This window comes from Adiantum capillus-veneris, chromosome 11 (genome assembly GCF_014529385.1).
Source record: "Adiantum capillus-veneris isolate H3 chromosome 11, ASM1452938v2, whole genome shotgun sequence".
In the NCBI taxonomy this organism is placed as follows: Eukaryota; Viridiplantae; Streptophyta; class Polypodiopsida; order Polypodiales; family Pteridaceae; genus Adiantum; species Adiantum capillus-veneris.
The window spans coordinates 113,673,977-113,694,858 of NC_140941.1; the positions used below are offsets into that span (position 1 = coordinate 113,673,977).

Below are 20,882 nucleotides of genomic sequence, written 5' to 3' on the forward strand. Positions count from 1 at the left end.
ATGGTTGGGCAATCTGAGTTGGTAAGCCATCTCATTGATGGGCTTCAAGATTTAGAAAGGACCATAGTATCTTTTTGCTAGCTTAGCATAATACTTTTGATGGCCTGTAGGATTTTTGCCTGTCATTTGCCTTAATCTCAAAAGATGTTTTTCCTATAGAAGTGTGTACAGTATTATTGTAGGCATACTCTACAAGAGGTAAGTACTTTTCCCATTGTGAGCGTTGATCTACTTTGATAACATAAGTCTTGAGTAGATCGAGTATTGTAAGATTGTCTATCTCACTTTGGCCATCCGTTTGTAGGTGATAGGCCGAAGAGAAATTCAGTCTTGTTCCTAGATTTTCAAAGAGACCTTTCCATTGGTCATTCCAGGATCTCTATCTGACACGGTGGATGTTGGTAATCCATGATGTTTGAAAATCTGAGATATGAAGAGAGTTGCCATTTGGTGTGCCTTAATAGTCTTTTTGACAGGAATAAAGTGTACTTGCTTGCTAAACCTGTCGACTACTGTCCATATTCCCATATTCCCATGGATAGACTTGGGTAATCTAAAGATGAAATCCATGGATATACTCTCCCATGGTGAATTTGGGATAGCCAATGGCTGGAGTAATCCAGGTTGCTTCCCTCTATCATATTTGGTCTTTTTGGCATACTACACATTTTGAAACATACTCTTGTATGTCCACTTTCATGGTAGGCCAATAGAAATATGTCTCTACTCCTCGGAGAGTAGGTTGAATACCTCTATGCCCCACATAGGGAGGAGCATGGGATTCATACATAACTTTCTCACGAAGGGAATGGGTAACACATAGCCTATTTCCGTGGAGAAGATAACCATCCTACAAGGTGAATGGTTCCTCTTTCTTCCCCAAAGCAAGGGCTGACATTATGTCTCTAAAGTCAGGGTCAGTAGCATACTCATCTATCATAGAAGATAGATCATTGTGAGTAGCTATAGAGGCTGCATTAACTTTTGGTAGTCATGAAAGTGCATTGGCCACTTGATTGTGCTTACTAGCAATGTGAGCAATATGAAAATTAAATTGTGAAAGAAAATTTGCCAACCTCATTTGTTTGTCGGAGAGCTTGGTTTGTGTCATGAAATACTTGAGACTTTGGTGGTCGGTTTGTAGGATAAATGGAGTCCCCAATAGGTAGTGCTTCCATGTGTCTAGGACTCGTTCATCCGTATTGAGCCTTCGGCTCTCATATGCTATGGCATGCCCTTCTTGAAGCAAAACTGCTCCAAGACAATCACCACAAGCATCACATAGAACCTCAAATGGCTTTGAGAGATCAGGAAGCATGAGGACTGGTTGAGAGGTAAGCTTCTCCTTGAGCTTATCAAAAGCATTTTGCTCCTTAACAGTCCATACATACTTAACGTTCTTCTTAGTTAAGTCATGTAGTGGTCCTGCTACTTGGGAGAATTTTGCTATGAAGCGTCTAAAGTATGCGCACATACCAAGAAAGCTTCTTAGCTCATGTAGATTCCTTGGGTTAGGCCATGCTTTTATTACCTCTAACTTCGATGGATCCATACGGATACCATCTTGAGAGATAATATAACCTAAGTATTGAATCTCTTGAAGGAAAATTTCACTTTTCTTTTGGTTTAGAAAAAGCTTATTCTCCCTCAATGCTTGAAAAATCACTTGGAGATGTTGCTTATGTTCCTCCAAGGACTTGGAGTAGATGATGATATCATCAAAGAACACTCCAGTTAATTTACGATAAGGTCTAAAAATTTTCTCCATTATACGATTGAACGTAGCTGATGCATTAGTAAAGCCAAAATGCATGACTAGATATTCCTAAAGACCAAATATTGTGCGAAACGTGGTCTTTAGGATATCTTCATCCACTATCCTTATTTGATGACAGTCACTTTTAAGGTCAATCCTACTGAAGTAGGTAGAGCCTTGTAGCTTATCAAACAGATCTTCTACCCGAGGAACGAGAAATCTGTTTTTGATAGTGATATGGTTTAGTGCTCGATAGTCCACACACATACGGTATGTATCATCTTTCTTTTACACTAAAAGGACTGTAGAACAAAAGGGAGAGGAACTAGGCCTCACCATCCCTTTGTCTACCAATTCCTGTACTTACCTCATGATCTCCTCTTGTTGAGGTTGTGAGACTCAATAAGGAGGCTTGTTAGGCGGTGAGCTTCTTGGAAGGAGCTCAATGCGATGGTCATCATCCCCTCGTTTTGAAGGTAAGTCCATAGGGATATCATCGATGAACACATATTGGAATCCTTTTAGAAAATTAGACAAGTCTAACTCTTCTTGATTCCTACCATTTATGTTTGATGAAACATTAGGATCTTTTAAAGACTCTTTGACAAAAATCATGTACGCAGAAACTGAGCTCTTCATTGACTTATCAAAAGCAGGAGGATTTACAAGTGGAATAGTGCGACCACACTCACTAGCATCTATATACATGTTCTTTCCCCTGTAGGTGAAGTAGATTCTCAGGGAACGTTGTATTGGCAGCCATGCGATCAAACCATGGTGCCCCTAGGATAGCATCCTCATTTTGGAGAGGAGAGATGAAGAAGTCTTCTTTGTCGACATAGCTTTGTACATGAAGCCTCAACTTCCCAATCAAGGGAGTAACGAAGGCTTGTTGTCCCTTGAAAGCTGCATCAACCGTCACCATATCTCCCATCTCGAAAGCTTGAATGCCCAACTTGGTGGCCAACTCCGTTGATATGACGTTGTGAGTGGAGCCAGGGTCAAACAAGATGAAGGCATCATGCTTTCTTACCTTTCTCCAAGCATAGGAAAGTGATGATCCTTTGCAATAAGCATCCTCTTTTGGAGCTTCTATGGTGGAAGCCCTTAGTCATTGCGAGTATTCTTCTTGGGGCAAGAACGATAGCCATGTCCTTGCTCCCCACACTTGAAGCACTTATGGTCCTTGCGAAAAGCTTCAAGCTCTTCAGGAGAGAGTTTGTTTTTACCTTTGTAAACTCCCTTCTCCTTGGACCGATTGTTGTTTTTGTTGTTATTGGAAGTGCCTTGGAAAGAAATTTGAACATTGGTTTTCCCCTTTGCATCATTTTTGCCTTTGTTGTCCATGGGATTGACATTATGTCTAGCCCCTTGATGGAAATTGATGCATGAAGTGACCATGGTGTGATGGATTACTTCGCTAATAGTATCAGGCCGTTGAGAGTTGATGTATTCGACCATCTCTTCAGGTAATCCTGCACATAATTGCGAGTCTTACAAGATGGCGAGCAAGTTTTTTCGAGCAATGGAAAAAACGAGCGAAATTTTCCTAGCATCCCAAAGCACTCCTACAGTTGTAGTCCTCTCTCTTCCCTCCTACTCCTGCATAAGAAGAGATAAAAAAATTTATCTTGAGCACCTAAAACTATCAATCAACTCTATTGCACAATCCACCCTAGTGACAAAAATAAAAAAGTGTGTAGATCCACAAGGGCTCCACGGGCTTGTCAATTAATTGGAAAATGTAGACATATTGGAGAGACCAAGATAAGGCCAAGATTAATGCACCGAAGTGAGTGTAGAATAAATGTGTGTGTGTGTGTGTGTGTGTGTGTGTGTGAGAGAGAGAGAGAGAGAGAGAGAGAGAGAGAGAGAGAGAGGAATCTTGGCACCGAAGTGAGTGTAGAATAAATATGTGTGTGTGTGTGTGTGTGTGTGTGTGTGTGTGAAAGAGAGAGAGAGAGAGAGAGAGAGAGAGAGAGAGATTAGGGACTTTAAAAGGCATCTTTGCTAGACAGTCAGGCCTTCACAAACCCTATACTAGTCTAAACTCTAGTGGGAGCATCTAGAAAGACAAATGGGCACCTCCAAGGATTCTCCCTTAAGCTCGTGCCAAATTTAAAAGCTTGCATTGTGGATTGAGTCATCTTTCAAGATGTTTGCAATCAAATAAGGTATTGCAATGTGGATTGAAATTTGAACCAATTTTGCAACTGGAACCATTCCAAAGATAGCTCTAGCATTGCCCCTACCCCTAATGTTTCTGGCTGTCCCACTCAGGCAACACCTTCTCATCCCCAAATGTTCTTGATCTACTCTCTCTCTCTCTCTCTCTCTCTCTCTCTCTCTCTCTCTCTCTCTCTCTCTCATCCCCAAGATGACAGGAGTATCCCCCCATTTCGCCATATAACTTTAATGTGACCTCTCCCACTCAGGCAAAATTGCCCCACCTTGTTGTCATCCCCAAATATTCTCTCTCTCCCTCTCTCTCTCTCTCTCTCTCTCTCTCTCTCTCTCAAGATCATAGGCGTATGCCCCCATTTCCCCATAAAACTTTGATGTGATACGACACCATAGTTCTCCCAAGGAGTTGATATATATAGGAAGCACTACTTTATGTATCAACCAATGGAATATTCGTAGAGAAAAAACAAACCAAATTCTCAGGCATGTTGTAGTAGCGGTCAATGGTGGCGCAAACCTGTTCCGATGGTTGTCCAGCTTCTCTAACATGCATGGGAGGTTTTTCATTCATACAAATATGATTTGCTGCAAAAAAAACAAAAACTTTCTTGCAACACCGCTTGGATCAATCGCCGTCGATGATGGTGCCGTTGATGCTGGAACCGGTCCGCACTGGCGCGGAGGACTGGTTTAGACTAGTTACATAGTGCTTGAAAAAACCTGGGGTTTAGTGTAATCCCACCTACAAATTCTGAGTATACCTCTCAAATTAAAATTTAAAGGCGAGGAAAGGAACAAAATTTATTTTCATGTAGTGTTTTTCATATGTAGGTTTGCCAAGGTTTTGAAAAAAAAAGAGAGGAGTCGACTAGTATGTATGTGGGGACGATCAAAAATAATGTCTAGATTTTTGAAACATCTCTTTTCTTTTCATTGTTATAAGGAACGCTAGGTGAGCTACAAAATTAAATGAGGGAAAGCGTGACTAGTTTCACCAATGCAACTCGAGTGGATTTTATTTAAGACAAAAATTGAACCCTGTTGGAACCAGTCCGCGTCGACGCGGACTGGTTGCGAGCGACAGGTTTCAATAGGGGCTGGATGTGGAGCGCTCTGGACTATGGAAGCTTTTATGTTCCTGTGTTTGCAAGGAGATGTCGTAGAAGCTGATCAGCGACTTGCTTGCTTGAAGGCGCAAAATGCAGGCAAGGCAACGTGGATACCTTTTTGGCCATGTCTACCGAAGGGAAGGGGAGCAGTAGGAGATTTGGTGCACTACACAGAAAAAGCTGCGCTACATCAAATGAAAAATTGCATGCAAACCTGCCGAGCGTGTACCATCTCATCCAAGCAGAAATCTATTCTCACCTCTTTTATTGCACCTAGATCTGTGTTTTTCACTAACCGTGTTGCATCCTAGCATCTATTTCTGCATCAAATCTCTTAGAAGGGTATTAAAGGTAGCAAGGATACTTTTCTGAAGCATCAAGTTGCGACTCACTTGCAGGTCAAGGGAAGTTGTTCAAGTTTATACTTGAGGTGCTCCACATACACTTCTACGAGGTTTCCAAACCATGACTAATGAAAATTCATCAACCTTGGAATTTGGCTAGTGGAAATTCAAGCCATCCCCTTCCACTATCAACCTCCCTGGATTCATGAAAGCAGTCATCTTCATGGCTTCTTCTCAATCTCCTATGGCCTTGAGCTATATCATCTCACCCACCACTCTCCATGCACTGAAACAGAAAGAACCCTCTTCCTGGAGTTCGTTTCCAACATGCCGGATGCTCGTTGCAGATAGGTCCCTTGTTTTTCTTATTGGGGTGGCATGGCAAAATTGTAGCACATGTGCATCTCCCTCCCAGCCATTCATCCTGCCGTCACATGTGCATTACGGAAAAAATAGGTCTTGCATCCGAGTCAATATGAGTCTTGGAGTAGGTGGAGCACAGCCTACGATATTGTCGGTGCGACCACAAGATATGATATCTCTGCCTGTGTCATTTCTTTCTTGGTACACTTGCGTGTATGACAAGTACATTAAAGTTGCAGTTTCTAAGCCCAAAAAGAGATTAATGAAGCTGGCTTCTCGTCCAGGCTCCCTCGATTAAATTGTTGTCGCAAGCCCCTTGCAAGAAAAGGCTATAAAGAAAAACATGCCCATTAGCCTAAAAAAAGGTCCATCGTGTCAACCCTTAAAGCCCTTGCACTTCAATAAGGTTCTGACATGCAATGTTTTTTGCTAATCGGTATGCAAGTTTTTTGACCATTTAATGCAAGGTAAGAGAAGGCAAGCTTCGATTGATGAGCAATGGGATTTCAAATGAGAGGCCAGAATACCTTAGCTATCTACTATGGCACTATTCCATTGGGCCAAAGACTAGAGGCACATAAATTTGTCAAGGGTGTTGCTCATATTTGCTCGGAAATCAGCTTTGCTCGGTTTTATTCGCTCGTTCATTGGAAACCCTGATAATTGCTACCTTTGCTCGGCAAAGTCTATCTTTTGAAAAACAGTAGTCTTGAGATGTAAATCCCAAAACTTGTCTACATAATTGTGGATAGACTCATGAGAGAGAAGCTTCAAGCTATGCCATTTAGTAAGCACTTTGTCCTTTGCATCGCTTGCAAAGAATTGCTTCATGATGGAAACTCGTAGAGTTTTCCATGTCTTTGGGGCTTCACCGTTGCCACGAAGACTAGCCCACCATTGCCGAGCTGATTTTTGAAAGTGCATAGATACATGGTGTAGCTTGGAGGACTCTGAAAAGCCCTCGTCTCCAAAGGCCACATCAAATTAATGGATGAAGGCCAACACTTTGTCGGTAGCACTAAAGGTGCCATCATAGGTGACAAAAGAGATACTCTTTCCCCCCCTCCTTGAACTTCTTTAGGTTTTGTGACCTTCACCATGCAAGGAATGATTTACGATGTCCTCCCCTCTTGTATTCTCTAAGAGAATAGCCATAGCTTTCCGCAGAAGAGGAGTAAGGTGAAGAAGAAGGAGAAGGGGGTGACCTCTTTCTAGCCCTTTTCTTCATTTGTTTCCTCTCTTCCCTTTCAGATTGACGAGGAGAAGGACTACGTGTTGATCTTTTCCTCTTGGGAGGAGTGGGCGATCGTTTAGACTGCCGTCTTCGTGGAGCCACATCTTCAGAGGAACTTAAACTTTCATTGCTTTCTTGCTCTTTGGATTCCTCCTCTCGAATGGGAGAGAGTCCTCTTTTGGGAGTCTCTTCAAGAGGCCTCCTAAGCTCTCTCTTCTCTTGGAGAGGAAGGGAAATTCCATAAGCACGAAGTTGTTGAGTAACTTCGTCTTGCAAAGCTGGGTTGCCCATAGCTTGATGCAATCTAGTGACGAGATAATGCACAAACATGGGAGCATCATCATTAGCACCTTCATGTGTAAAATCAAAGCTATCAATGTTCATTCTACTCTCTTGATTATTGTCAGTCATGATAACAAAATTTATGTATGTACTTATTGTATGCTTTGGCAATTCAAAACCTCAGTTGCCACTCCTCTTAGCCTTTGAAAATCGGCTCTTAAGTATCTACACCCACGGCTCGAAGTGGTTAATTATAAGGAGTAGAGGAGTAGGTCTAACATAGTAGAGTTGCCGAGGGCTAGCTCCTTTCCGACTTCTTATGGCTCAATAATGGTAAAGACGTAGGCAAGTCTATAAAGACTCCATTATTAAATCCAAATCTCACGAGGTGTGCACCATATCCCAATTAGTGGGCTCAACAAAACTGATAATAGATCCCAGTTCCACTTACCCTAATATAATTAACAACATCAACCATTTATAGGCTACTTAAGGACCTCTCTTCTTAAGCAAGAAAAGAAAAACCAAATGCTCTGATACCAATGTAATGGAATTGGCCTATTTAACGTGAGAGTAGCGGAAATTAATGAGAGTACTTTTGAGAAATGACTTTGTGAGCATAGCGGGTGAACATAATTGAAGATAGCAACTTAATCATAGCAATTAGCTAACTTGGCATGAACAATACTTTTGCAAGAGAGAGAATTTAGAGAACATGACAACAATTGAGGACTGGATTTATGTGGAGCTGGTCCCCCCTCCAATAGGCATTTGTATTATGATTTCTCCCATTAAGAGAGACTTTTTACAATACAATATTTGTTTTCCTTGTGACCTAGGTGATGCAATGAAGATGGAAAGCTTCATGCATCACAAGCATAACATAAACTTGAAGAAAGATTTAACTATCCCAAGCCTTAGTCCCAAGACCTCAAACACCTTCGAAGGTGGAGAGAGCTAGCAAGGAATGAGGGTAGGGAAGAGGAAGAAGAAACATTTCATAGGAGAAAGAATTAGTTCCTCACTTAGCATAACTCTTCTTGCTAGCATATATAACATCATAGTAATGAAGATGGAGAAGATGGCAAGCTCAAGCATTGAAGCATGGCTCTTGGTTGGATTTGCACTCCATAGCCAAGAGTGTTGGTGTAGGCTATCAACTTCTCAAGGAGCTTGGAGAAGGAGATGGAGCTCTTGCACTTTGCATCAACGTTCTTACACTCCGTCGATATGCGCATCGATATGGAGGAGGAAATATGCGTAGAAAGGTAAAATTTTCCACGTGTATATCGACGCGCTTATCGACGCTAAAAAATTGGGGGAAAAAAAGCCGAACCCGCACGCAGGGGCCATTTTCGCCCTCAATGCGCGCGCTCAGATCTTGGCCCTCAGTACGTAGAGAGATAGGGAAGTAGAGAGAGAGAGAGAGAGAGAGAGAGAGAGAGAGAGAGAGAAAGAGAGTGATATCTATATATCTATATATATATATATATATATATAGATAGAGAGAGAGAGAGAGAGAGAGAGAGATAGCGAGAGCGAGAGCGAGATCAAGAGAGAGAGAAAGGGAGATAGCGAGAGCGAGATCGAGAGAGAAAAAATGAGAGGTAGGGTACGTAGACAGAGAGAGAGAGAGAGAAATAAAGAGATAGAGAGTGATATTATATATATATATATATATATATATATATATATATATATATATATATATAGAGAGAGAGAGAGAGAGAGAGAGAGAGAGAATTAACTAGAGATAGCTACAGAGATAGAGAAAGAGTGAGAGAAAGAGTTAGGTTGGCTGATCAATTGCATGTGTGAAAAGGACAGAAACTCTCTCTATCTCTCTCTCTCTCTCCCTCTAGAAGAAACTATGGAACTAAAAGAGGCAAAGGGGTTTTGCCCGCTACATGCATTGCCATGTACACTTGGGAGTGCACGTATGTGTCTACCCATATAGGATTTGACCAATAATGACGAGATTTTGACCCGGTGGTCCTAATCTCCGTACACCTCTAGACCGAGGTGTACGGAGATTGGGCAAGACTAGAGAATGCGAGGTAGTTTACATTGTGGGGAGTATATATATTAAAACAACATTTATAATCATTGTAGATGGCAACGTCATCAACTAACATGGAGAAAAAGATTGCATGCTCGTGCACGCTCTCCAAGTATCAAATCCTGCACAAGCGTAGGATATGTAATGAGCATGTGCACAAGTACGGAGAGTTTGCTAAAGAAACCGTACAGAATCTACGATACGACTCCTAAGGAACGGGCATTGATTTTCGCGACATAACACCTACATCTGAGAGAGAGAGAGAAAAAGGATTATGTGTGAAGGTCAATATAGAGCCAAGGATGGAAGCAGAAAAGGACTTACAGACAGAAGACGACGACATGGAGGAGATGCTGGATGTCTTCTTCTAGACAAGCGAGGAGAACGCTAACGAAGCAGCACCTGAAGCCGTGCGCCTATCTCCTGAAGACATGTTGAGGAAGTTGGCACGTCAACCAATCGATGCTTCGTACTTGTCTGGCATTTTTGAATCTTCAGTCAGTGTACGAGTGGTCAGATGCAAGCCTCCTCGCTCACGACCCTCGTCCTACCCAGGCACACCTCTCGACACACCTCTTGGCACACCTTGGACACCTTGGGGGGCACACGATCCTAGTGCCTCCAAGCTCTATATTGTACGGGCAGATGGTTCTATTGACATGGATAGAGTCAGGACTGAGATGAGACAGTGGGTTCGCCAGCTCGCAGAGCTGCAGTTTTCGACCAGCATTCTGACGTCTTGGCTTGAGCAGGATGAGGACAAAGTCAGTTACATAGAGGAGACCATCCTGAGAGAGTACCAGCCTGCTCCGGGTTCAAACGTTGTTCCGAGGAGGTGGATCAAGGGTGTTGCACAGGACACCGCGAAACATCGACGAGATGCAGCTCGAAAGGCTTTCAAGACCGGCTCGCCGAAGCCTTCGGGCATCCCACACGAGACGTGGCTGCAGATCAGGGAGGATGAGCGGACAGCGGACACGCGATTCAGACAGCAGCGTGAGGCCGTGCAGATACGATAGATGACCAGGGAGACATCTCATCTTGGCAGCGGAGGCTTCGACACCTTTCGCTATGAGTTTGTGAGTTTTTAATCCAATCTTAACTATGGCGTTTTTTAAAACGCGATGAATCATGTATTCTTATTACTTTGATTTTTGTATAAACGCAGAATCTTGCGATGCATCGAGCCCCGACACACCAGGAGGAGTCAGATGGATATCGCAGAGGTATCTATGAAGTATTGAATGATCTTGATGTTTCAGGAGAGCCTGTAGACTGGGAGGCCTTACAGTCTTGCTGATCGCTTGAGATGAGACGTTAATATGTGTGAGTTGATTTAATTAAGTAAGTATATGTAAAGTAATATCAATACTAATTTTGTGAGTTGTCCTATGTGCAGGTTGTGACGCCTAGTCATCAGTGGACCGGATTTCATATATATGCTTTGTGAGACATAGACACGCTTCTATGTCTCTTTTTTGTATAGACATATATGGTTATGGTTATTGTTCAGACAGTTATTGTTTTCCTTATGGTTATGGTTATTGTCATTGTCATTGTATAGACATGGTTATTACTCATATTCTTGTATAGACATAGTTATGGTTCAGGTTTCGTTTATGGTTATGTTTAAATTTCTGCTTATGCTTATGGTTATTGTTAATTTTGTTTATGGTTATGGTTATCCGCATTATGGTTTTGATCAAAGTGGTTATGGCCGGTTATGGTTTTGCACAAATTAAGTTCATTATGGTTATGCTTTTAAGTTGGTACGATTATGGTTTTGCACAAAGTTCATTTCATTTCTTTCATTGGCCTTAAATCTCATGTGGGATCCTACATGGATAGCATCTAAGAGGCGGATACATGATATGGTTTTTTTTGAAAAGTTTATGTAAAAACGAAGGGAACTCTACCGAAATTTCTATGGGAGCACTGTTGATTTTGGTGCTGCTCGCTTTCTTGGGCAAAGGGCAGGAAGTCTAGCTGTGGTGGCTGTGTCCATCTTTTCACTGGGCACAGGCCAGGCTACCTGTCCTCTACCCAAGAATTTTTTTTTCTGTTATGGTCGTCGATATATGCGTTTATATCTGCGTCGCAAATAAAGCCTTTCCACGCATATATCGACGCAGATTCTGACAGTTTTACAAGGACGCAGATAGCGACGTTAAGCGTCGATATATACGTCGATGACACCTTTTTTTGTTGTAGTGATGAGAGTGTTTGTGAGTGTGTGTAGGTGATTATACCCCCTAAGAAACCCCCTAGCTTTCTTGGGTCGACCCCCCCTTGTAGATCATGCTTGAAGCTCATTGGACCCCTCTAGGCCTAGCCAATCACAAGCAGGAGGCATTACAAGCAACATGGGTAGCCTTGGGACAAGTGTCCCCCTTTCCCCTTTGAGAGAGAGGACTTGATAAATGAAAAATCAATTAATTAAATCTCCTAAATTATCATTGGACCCCTTGGGTGGCCAACCAATAGGCTTCAGGCACACCATGAGGGCAACATGAGGAGGAACTTGACAAGTGTCCCTTTTGCTTTCTTTGTACCATGCAAGCCTTGTGTGAGTGTGTGGGTGTTCTCTCTCATCCCCCCTCTTGTAGGGCTTGCCCCCTCCTTGTAAGGATTGAATCTTGACCTTTTGACACCTCAAGCCCCTCATGCATAGGCCCAGTTTCCACCACAAGGTTGGCCCTTAAGCACTTTAAGCTTGGGTTGGGTTCTCACCTCAAGTGCAACCCTAGCATCTCAAGCATAACAAGCACCTCAAGCATCTCAATCATCAAGCACCTTAAGCTTGGGATGGGTTCCCACCTCAAGCTTGGGCCGGGTTCCCACCTCAAGCTCAGCCCTAGCTTACCTAAGGTCAATGGACTTTTAGACTAACTATTGGAGGTCTTCAATGAAGCTAACCCTAAGGTCTTATGCTCCATTGGTTAGCCTTGCTCTTTGATAGACCATCTCTCATTTGGGCCCCTTTACCATTGGCCCCGTGTTGAGATAGCTCTATAAGCACATCTCAATATCTTAACCCTTGTTCTCGTTTATTCTCCCACATTCAGTGATCAATTTTTAATATGAGAAAATCATTTGGGTTCGTTAGATATTAGTTTTTATGACATTCCTCATCAAGCATGACAAGCACCTCAAGCACCTTAGTCATCAAGCACGACAAGGACCTCATTTAGTCATCAAGCACCTTAGTCAGCAAGCACAACAAGCACCTCAAGCTTAGGTCGGGTTCCCACCTCAAGCTTAGCCCTAGCTTTGTTAGGAAATAAGACGTAGCTAAATAGATAATTGAGTAGATTACTTAATGGAGAGAGACAAATTTACATACACGAGATTATAGAGTAGAGAGAGAGAGAGAGAGAGAGAGAGAGAGAGAGAGAGAGAGAGAGTACACACGATATACGTGGTTCACCCAATGTGGGCTACGTCCACGGAAAAGTAGCCACTCAATGGCTTTAGTACTTCAAAACAAGAAGTAGTTTACAAAGGGATTATACCCTTAATGGAGCTCCCGCCTTGCTTCACTCTCACCACCTCACACTCACCTTGTTGCATCAACTTCACACTATGAAATGTGTGTAGAAATGGCCTCTTTTTATAGGCCAAAAGGGCTTCCCTCTCTCATGAGAGGCAGCCATGTGTAGCCGCCCTTGTGTAGATAAGTCCAAATCGGACCCTTCAATCCGCCCATGTGTGGCCGCCCTTGAGAAGACAAGTCCGCTTTTGAATTCGGCCACCAGCCACCAGCCATTGACTTCCAACCACCGGCTACCGGCCAACCGACCGGTTGTTTTCCGATCACTTTCCGGCCGCCGTCCGGCCATAATATTCCGGCAAAAAAGGAATATCCCTAAAGTTGCCCCTGATTTTTGCCCGTGAAAATTTTGGTTTTCGGCGAGTGATTTTCCTTCACGCACGATGGCTTCTCCTCATAATGGAGGCCTTACAAATGTGCGCTTTTACCACAGAAGATTACAAGGTAAATCAGACTCCATACTTAACAAGCTTGCCTAAGGTCAAAGGACTTTAACACTAACTATTGGAGGTCTTTAATGAAGCTAACCCTAAGGTCTTTTAAGCTCCATTAGATGCACGTTGCTCTTTAATAGACTACCTCCTTTTGGAACCGTATTGAGATGTAACCATCTTTCCTCTTGGTCCCCTATTGAGATAAGTCTAGAAGCACTTATTGCACATTGCTCTTTGGTAGACCGTCTCCTTTTGGACCCCTATTGAGATGCAACCATCTCTCCTTTTGGTCCCCTACTGAGATAGGTATAGAAGCACATGTCTCTATTCTAACTCTTGTTCCCATTTATTCTGCCACATTAAATGATCAGTTTAATATGAGAAAATCATTTGGGTTAGTTAGGTTTTAGATTTTATGACATGCTTTAACCAAACGACATCTACTAGCTAATTATGTAACAAAAATGCAACTTGCAAATAATGAACCTTGTAACAATTGCACTAATTAATCGTGATAATTAATGATGAAGGCATTCAAGAGAAGCAAAATTGTACATTGACACAGTGTAGACTTTTCCATTAAGATAACAAATTACACCTACATGTAGCAAGAAATGCTAATCTATCGTGATCTAAATTTAAAAATGTAAATTTAGGGTCATTGATCACTTTTTATTACTTTCAGTGTAGTTTAGACTTACCAAAAATTAAATTTGGTCACATTACCCTGCCCTTACGTTAGTTTCATCTTCAACTATGAACATATGAAGAGAGAAAGCTTACATATTGCATTGGTTCCATGAATTGCACTAAATGCCGTTTCGTGGTAGTTTCGTAAACTACTTGGTGATTTTGGGAACATGTCTATCACAAGTGTATTACTTTAACTAATAGAAATACGTCATTTCACGAAAGTATGCTACACCATCTAATCACAAGCATGAAAAAGTTGTATGCATACCAATATCATTGTATAGAATGAAGACCATAAACAAATAAGGAGACAAAATTTTGAATTGTTTAAGCATTTTTATGCATCAATGTCCTGTGCATTAGCCAAAATCCATGTGTGCGTGATTATAGTCTTTAGGTATGGTTAGTCTTTAGCCTATGAGAGAGTGTCTTTAAGATGAGGTTCCATAATTTTTTTGGTCTCATCAAAATGTCTTTCTACTACAAAGAAGGTTATCTTCATATCACAAAAGGACTTCTGGTTAGTCTATTTCATCTATCTCATCAAATTTTGGAATGGTCCATACTAACGACAAGCCAACTTTGTATATAAATTTTTATGTCCAATTTTCTCACCTTTCAAATTGTTACATGTTCTATGTTGTGAAATCAACCCTTTGGAAACTTGAGCAAAACCCATCCATCATCATTGCATGTGAGAGCACATAGGTGCTTATATACAGTTAGCTTTGGCTTATGTTGAAAGTAACTTATCGTATCTTTGATCTTTTCAAATACTCTTTGCAAATCATGCACGTACTCATAAGCAATGAAGATCTTGTCATGCATTCTCAATGTAGGTAAAAGCTTAGACTTTCCTTCAACAATCTCAAATGGAGACTTATCAGTAGAAGTATGCATTGTGTTATTATTTGAATATTCTACAAGTGCTAGGTACTCCTTCCACTAATCTTTTTGGTCTACCTCATTGACAAAATTCTTAGTAGATCCAAAACAATCGAATTAGCAATTTATATATGCCCATCCATGGGTGGGTGATAAGGTGAGAAAAAACCTAGCTTTGGACCTAGATTCTTATATAATTCATGTCCAAAAAGAGACTTATCCTACAAAGTTATTTATTGAAGACAATTGACTTTGGCAAGCCATGATACTTGAAGATTTAAGAGATAAAAATATTATCCATATGATGATAATTAATAGTCTTTTTGACATGTATAAAGTGTGCTTGTTTGCCAAACATGTTTATTGTTCAAATACCATTGTTACCATGGAGAGACTTTGGTAAATCAAAGGTAAAATCCATGGCATTACTCTCCCACAGTGCTTCATGTATAGGTAATGGTAATAATAAACCTGGTTGTTTGCCTCTTATCATATTTTGCTTTTTGGCATATCATACATTGTGTAACTTAGTTATGAATGCCCTTTTTTGTTGATGGCCAATAAAAATATATGTGTATAGGACAAGTGGTTGGTGGAAATCCATGAATCCTTGCATAAGGAGGAGCATGTGATTCTTGCATTACTTTCTTGCATAGAGTTTGAGTGACACATAGTCCATTCGATTGGTCACTGATGGCATATCATAAATGTAATCGAGATCTGTAGCATATTGATTTATCACATCAATAAGATCAATGTAGTATGCTATAGATACAACTCTTACTTTATTGTGCTTGCTAGAAATGCGAGCAATAAGAAAGTAAAATTGGGATAGAAAATTTTCCCACCTCATTTATTTGTGAGATAACTTTGTTTGAGTCATGAAGTACTTGATACTTTGATGGTCCGTTCCAATAATAATTGGGGTGCCCAAAAGATAATGCTTTCATGAGGTAAGAGGACGCATTTCCACAAGAAGTTCTTTCTCATATATCCCAAGGATATGCTCATCTTTATGAAGGTGGCTGCTTTCATAAGCTATATCATGGCACTCATCTAATAGGATAGCTCCTAAACAATCATGCATGCATTACAATGGATTTTAGACTAGCTTAGGTTTAAGAGTATCAAAACCTTCTTGCTCTCTCTATGTTCATTGACATTTAACCTTCTTCTTGGTTGAATCATGTAATGCCCTAGCTAATGCAGAAAACTTCTATGAATTATTGATAATAAGAGCACATACCAAAACAATTTTAAAGATCGTGGAGATTCTCAGGGGTAGGCCACTCATCTATCTTTCTAAGCTTTTGTGGATCCGTAGAAGTGATATGATCTAAGTACTATTTCTCTTGTAAGAAGAATTCACTTTTCTCGCCATTGATGTAGACCTTTTGTGGATCCATTCTTACATGGGAAATGACCCAAATATTGTATCTCTTGCAAGAAAAAAATCATTTTGCTTGCCAATGATGTAGAGCTTATGATCATACATTTTTCTTGAAAAATTGTCTTTGAATGATTCTTATGCTCATCAAGTGTTTTAAAATAGATAATGATATCATCAAAGAAGACTCTTTAGTAAGCCCTATGCTTACAAAATAGTATATCCATTACACGGTAAAATGTAGGAGGTGCATTAGTGATCCCGAAAGGCATCACTAGATATTCATATAAACCAAAGGTGATTCTAAATGAAGTTTTATGAATAACTTTGGGTGTTGTTTAAATTTCGTAAGAATCGCTTTTAAGGCCAATCCTACTAAAGTAGGATGAGTGTTTTAACTTATAAAAAAAAATCCTCAATCGTTGGAACCAAAAATGTATACTTGGTTGTGATTTTGTTTAATGCATAATAATCCATGCACATTCGATACGAGCCATCCTTCTTTTGTACTAAAGAGACCTAAGAACAAAAGCAAATGAAGTCGTTTTTATTGTACCCTTGTTCAATAATTCATTAACTAGTTTCATATTATCTTCTTATTGTGCATAAGTGAGTCAATAAGGAGGTTTGTTAAGAGGAGAGCTTCTAGAGAAAAGCTCAATCTTATGGTCATTTTCCCCTCAGAAGGAGGGAGTTATGCTTAAATAGAGTCAATTAAAGAAGAAGCATGCTCATTAAGAAATGCTTTAAGTCAATTGTTCTTTTTATGAGTTAGAGCTATGAGGAGGAAATAGCATGCCATAGTTGTAGACTCCTTAAACCAAGCATTTCCATCCGAGAGAAAAAAAGAAAGCAAAGTAGAATTTTGAGCGAAGATGACCAAAACTCTCATATTGTACCATCATAAAAGAAATAAAGACAATCACACAAAGTATGGTTAAAACATCCGAAGAGATGAGAGATTGTGTTGTTGCTACAAAAAAATGTTAACAAGCAGTTCCATCACAAAATTGCTATTGACAACAAGATTCCTACCATGTGCCCACACCAAAGATGAAAGATGAAGATATTACAAACACCAATAGACAACATTGTCTTGATAGTGTTACATGGTTTTATTAAAAGAATATGTATCAAAAACATAAGTCTGAGCTAAAAACCAAATAATTTTTACTAAATTGAAGCATCCATGTGCCTCATATATCACCCAACTTAAAGATGTTCGACTTAAAAATAATCTAATCCCCTCCTAAGATATTAATATTTACACAACGTAATTCATTGAATATTTTTATACATGACAATATGAGAGATAAAAAATTTGATCATATTCACTACATTATTGTATTTAAAATGTCCCAAAACCTTAAAAATAAATATCCATACATCTCATTATGAGTTTATAGATAGAGTTTTGACCTTAAAATGAAGTAAAAAGCTTCAAAAGACTTTGAACCAATCTAAATTTTTACAATTGTTAGAATTTGAAAATTTTGACCACACCGTTACATCCAAAAAGTCCAAAAATATTAGAAACGATTGTCCATATGTCTCATTTTGAATGCTTTTGAGTGTCTTTTTTATCTCCCAAGGGCTTGCTAGTAGAGGGTAGTAGCTGGACGAAATCCAAATAAAAGAAGAATAAATAGGAGATGAATGAATGCTCTCTCTCTCTCTCTCTCTCTCTCTCCCCTCCCCTTGTTGCCTTCCTCTGCTTTTTATTTGTGAAGGTCCAAATGTCTCTCTCCCTCGGTCTCCTGCATGGGAAGGTGCCTCTCTCTCTCTCTCTCTCTCTCTCTCTCTCTCTCTCTCTCTCTCTCTCTCTCTTTGTGTGTGTGTGTGTGTGTGTGTGTGTACGCGCGCAAGAGATGCACATGTGCGTAGGCACTTTGTGTCTTGGTTTGCTTCTGCCACAAATCGCGCTTCAAAAATTGCGAGTGCGGGGAGCACATTTACGCCTCAGACTTGAATGCGAGAGTTATCCCTTTGAGGGCTCTCCATCTCCCTCTCTTTCTCTCGTGCGCTGCCATTCCACAGCTCTGCAATTCCCAAAATTTCCATGGGCAATTCCCAAATGAGGGAGTGTTGTCATCGCTTGCATGAAAGAGGGTGAGCCAAAAGGAAGCGAGGGGAGGGTAATGAGGATAGACCGTGAAGGCGTGCGCAGAAAGTGTAAGGGGAAGGTAGGGAGGGTGATTCTGCGCCTACTCCAAGGGATTGAGCCTACTGCATCACGACGGTTGACATGGCTTTAGTGCTCTTAAGTTTTAGGATGGCCGAATCTCAACATCTCCACGATAAATTAATGTGTTTTTTTAAAGAGTTACCACTAGTAGGGGCTGGAGTTAAGTAGGACTAGGGCTTGCCATTAATTCCATGAACTTCATATCTCAAATAACAACATTCTAAGTCATTTCGAGGTTGTTTTGATCATGGTAAAACATGGTGGAATCCTTAGGAAGTTTCCTAATTGCTTTTGATCAATTCTAGTATTTTTGGCAAGAACATTACCTTTGGATATATGAGGAATATTTATAAGCAACTTTTATCTCTAGCATAGAGAGAGAAAATTACATCTTAAGCCTCAACTTGCATATTAATCAGACATGAGCATTTGTATGAAGATCAACATATAATCTTGATGCTTGTAATCTCAAGTCCTTATAAAGAGTCCTAAGCACGTGTTTTACTCAAGCAAAGGAAGCAATAGAGAACAAGGTGGAAGGTCCAAATACAAGTGAGACTTGTTTTTGTCACATATAGCCATACAACACCTACAAACTACATATTTGCAAAAACCTAAACTTTAGCATTTTTACATGCAAGTGCATTTTAACTCCTAAATGAAGACCACAAAGTGCCAAAAACTAAAACTAGGCTCCACTAGGGGAGACCAAAGGATGGTCAAAGGACAAAAGAAATAGCCAGCTACTCAATCTCCCATAAAAAGGCTCTCATTTGGAGATGATTGATGATGCCTGTCAAAAATCTTGCATAGGTGGAGTACCAACAAAGGAGACAACGATGAAGCCCTTGCCCTCAAACTTCTCCTTTCATTACTTCGCTTGCCATGCATCACTCCTCATTTATATAAAGTTTTGGGCCTTATAAAAAGACGGAGAATAGAGCTTCATCTATTGCAAGTGTGAGTGCATATGTACATGGATAGACACACACACACACACACACACACACACACAAACAATAGGGAGCACACATAGGGATTGGACCTGTTGTCTTCTTCTTCTTCTTCTTCACTTCTCAAAATGGTAAGAAAGGCCTATGTAACCTAACGGAGAGTGCAAAATATATATTAACTATGTGCAATGGGCAATGTGAAACCTCTATTGAGTGAGCTAGCAAGATAAGACTCTTGGTAAGTATATCAAGTCAATAAAGTTGAGCTATAGTATCGCTCGCAAATATCCTTGTGTATGCTACCTTGTGCGATAGATAAATTTGAGTGTGAAGTCATCCAAGGGAACCTTATTTTGAGCTTAATGTCTTAGCAAAACATGCCAATACCCCAATTACCTCTTTAAAGATCTCTGCTATGAAGTTTGCATAAACGCTAAGGGGTTGTTCTGTAAGCTACCACATTCAACTGTGCGCAACATGGGCAAGTTGATAAACTCCCCTTATGTTGTGCCAATCTTCGTGCTCTAAACTTGTTTCTTATAGTCTATTCATGTGGGGCACCTGGCTTGCCCATAGTTGCGAGTTGCAACCAAGGTCTATGATGTTCACAAGCTAAGAGTCATATGAGTCTAGCTTTGGGCAAAGTGTGGCTCTCGCTCTCATGTTAGAAAAAATGCACTCAGTTGCAACCCCCCCCCCCCCCCCCCCCCCCTTTTCTGTCTTCATGAGGAGAGAGCATGAACCGTCGAGCCTTGGTGTGATGCGAGGTTCCCTTCTCACTTCCCCTCTCCAAGTTGACGCAAGCCCACAACAAATGGTGTAAAAATCGAGAATTTGCTTCCAAGTTGCACTACTTGAACAAGAGTGGTTGCCAACTTACATGACAAAATTTTAAACCTTGTCACATCACCTAAACAAACATTTAGAGCAGAGCCATGTAGGCCTCTTAAAGGCATTGGTGGAGGGCATTTGAGAGTAGTAGAGCCTTCTAGGCCTCTTAAAGGCATTGGCGGAGGGCATTTGAGAGTAGTAGCTAGAGCCCCATAATAACGCATCTTCCCTCTCCGCACACCACGGAGTAGCTCTAGACCCCCCAAATGTGAGTTCTGCCTCTTGAAAGATTGACACGATAATGAGCCTTTTGTTGGCAATTCTTAGAAAGATGGAAGGCCAACTGCCTTTGGTAGGCCTATGAGGCAGTTCCTGTGAGGGGGTGGTTTGCAACTAGTCGCGAGCTAGTTGCAAACACTTTTAGTTCACATGAGTAGTTTCTAACAAAAGCAATTGCAAGCTAGTTGCTGATCATGCTCCCGCTCAAGAGGAGTGAAGTGGAAATCAAAGTAAAAGACAAGCTAGTCATTGTTAAAGATGCAATGTGAAGCTTTTCTCAGTAGAAGAATAGCCGATTTTCTCTTAAAATAGAAGTTTTGTCAACTGACGCATGCATTTATTTTTCTTCATGTG

The 20,882-nt window shown here is 40.7% G+C and overlaps 1 protein-coding gene across 1 annotated transcript in view; it reads right to left on the minus strand.

Moving 5' to 3' along the window:
• The window catches only part of LOC147447854 (uncharacterized), a 52,767-nt gene that overhangs the window by 31,078 nt on the left and 807 nt on the right, over positions 1-20,882 (minus strand). The gene's annotated exons all lie outside the window — the stretch shown is intronic.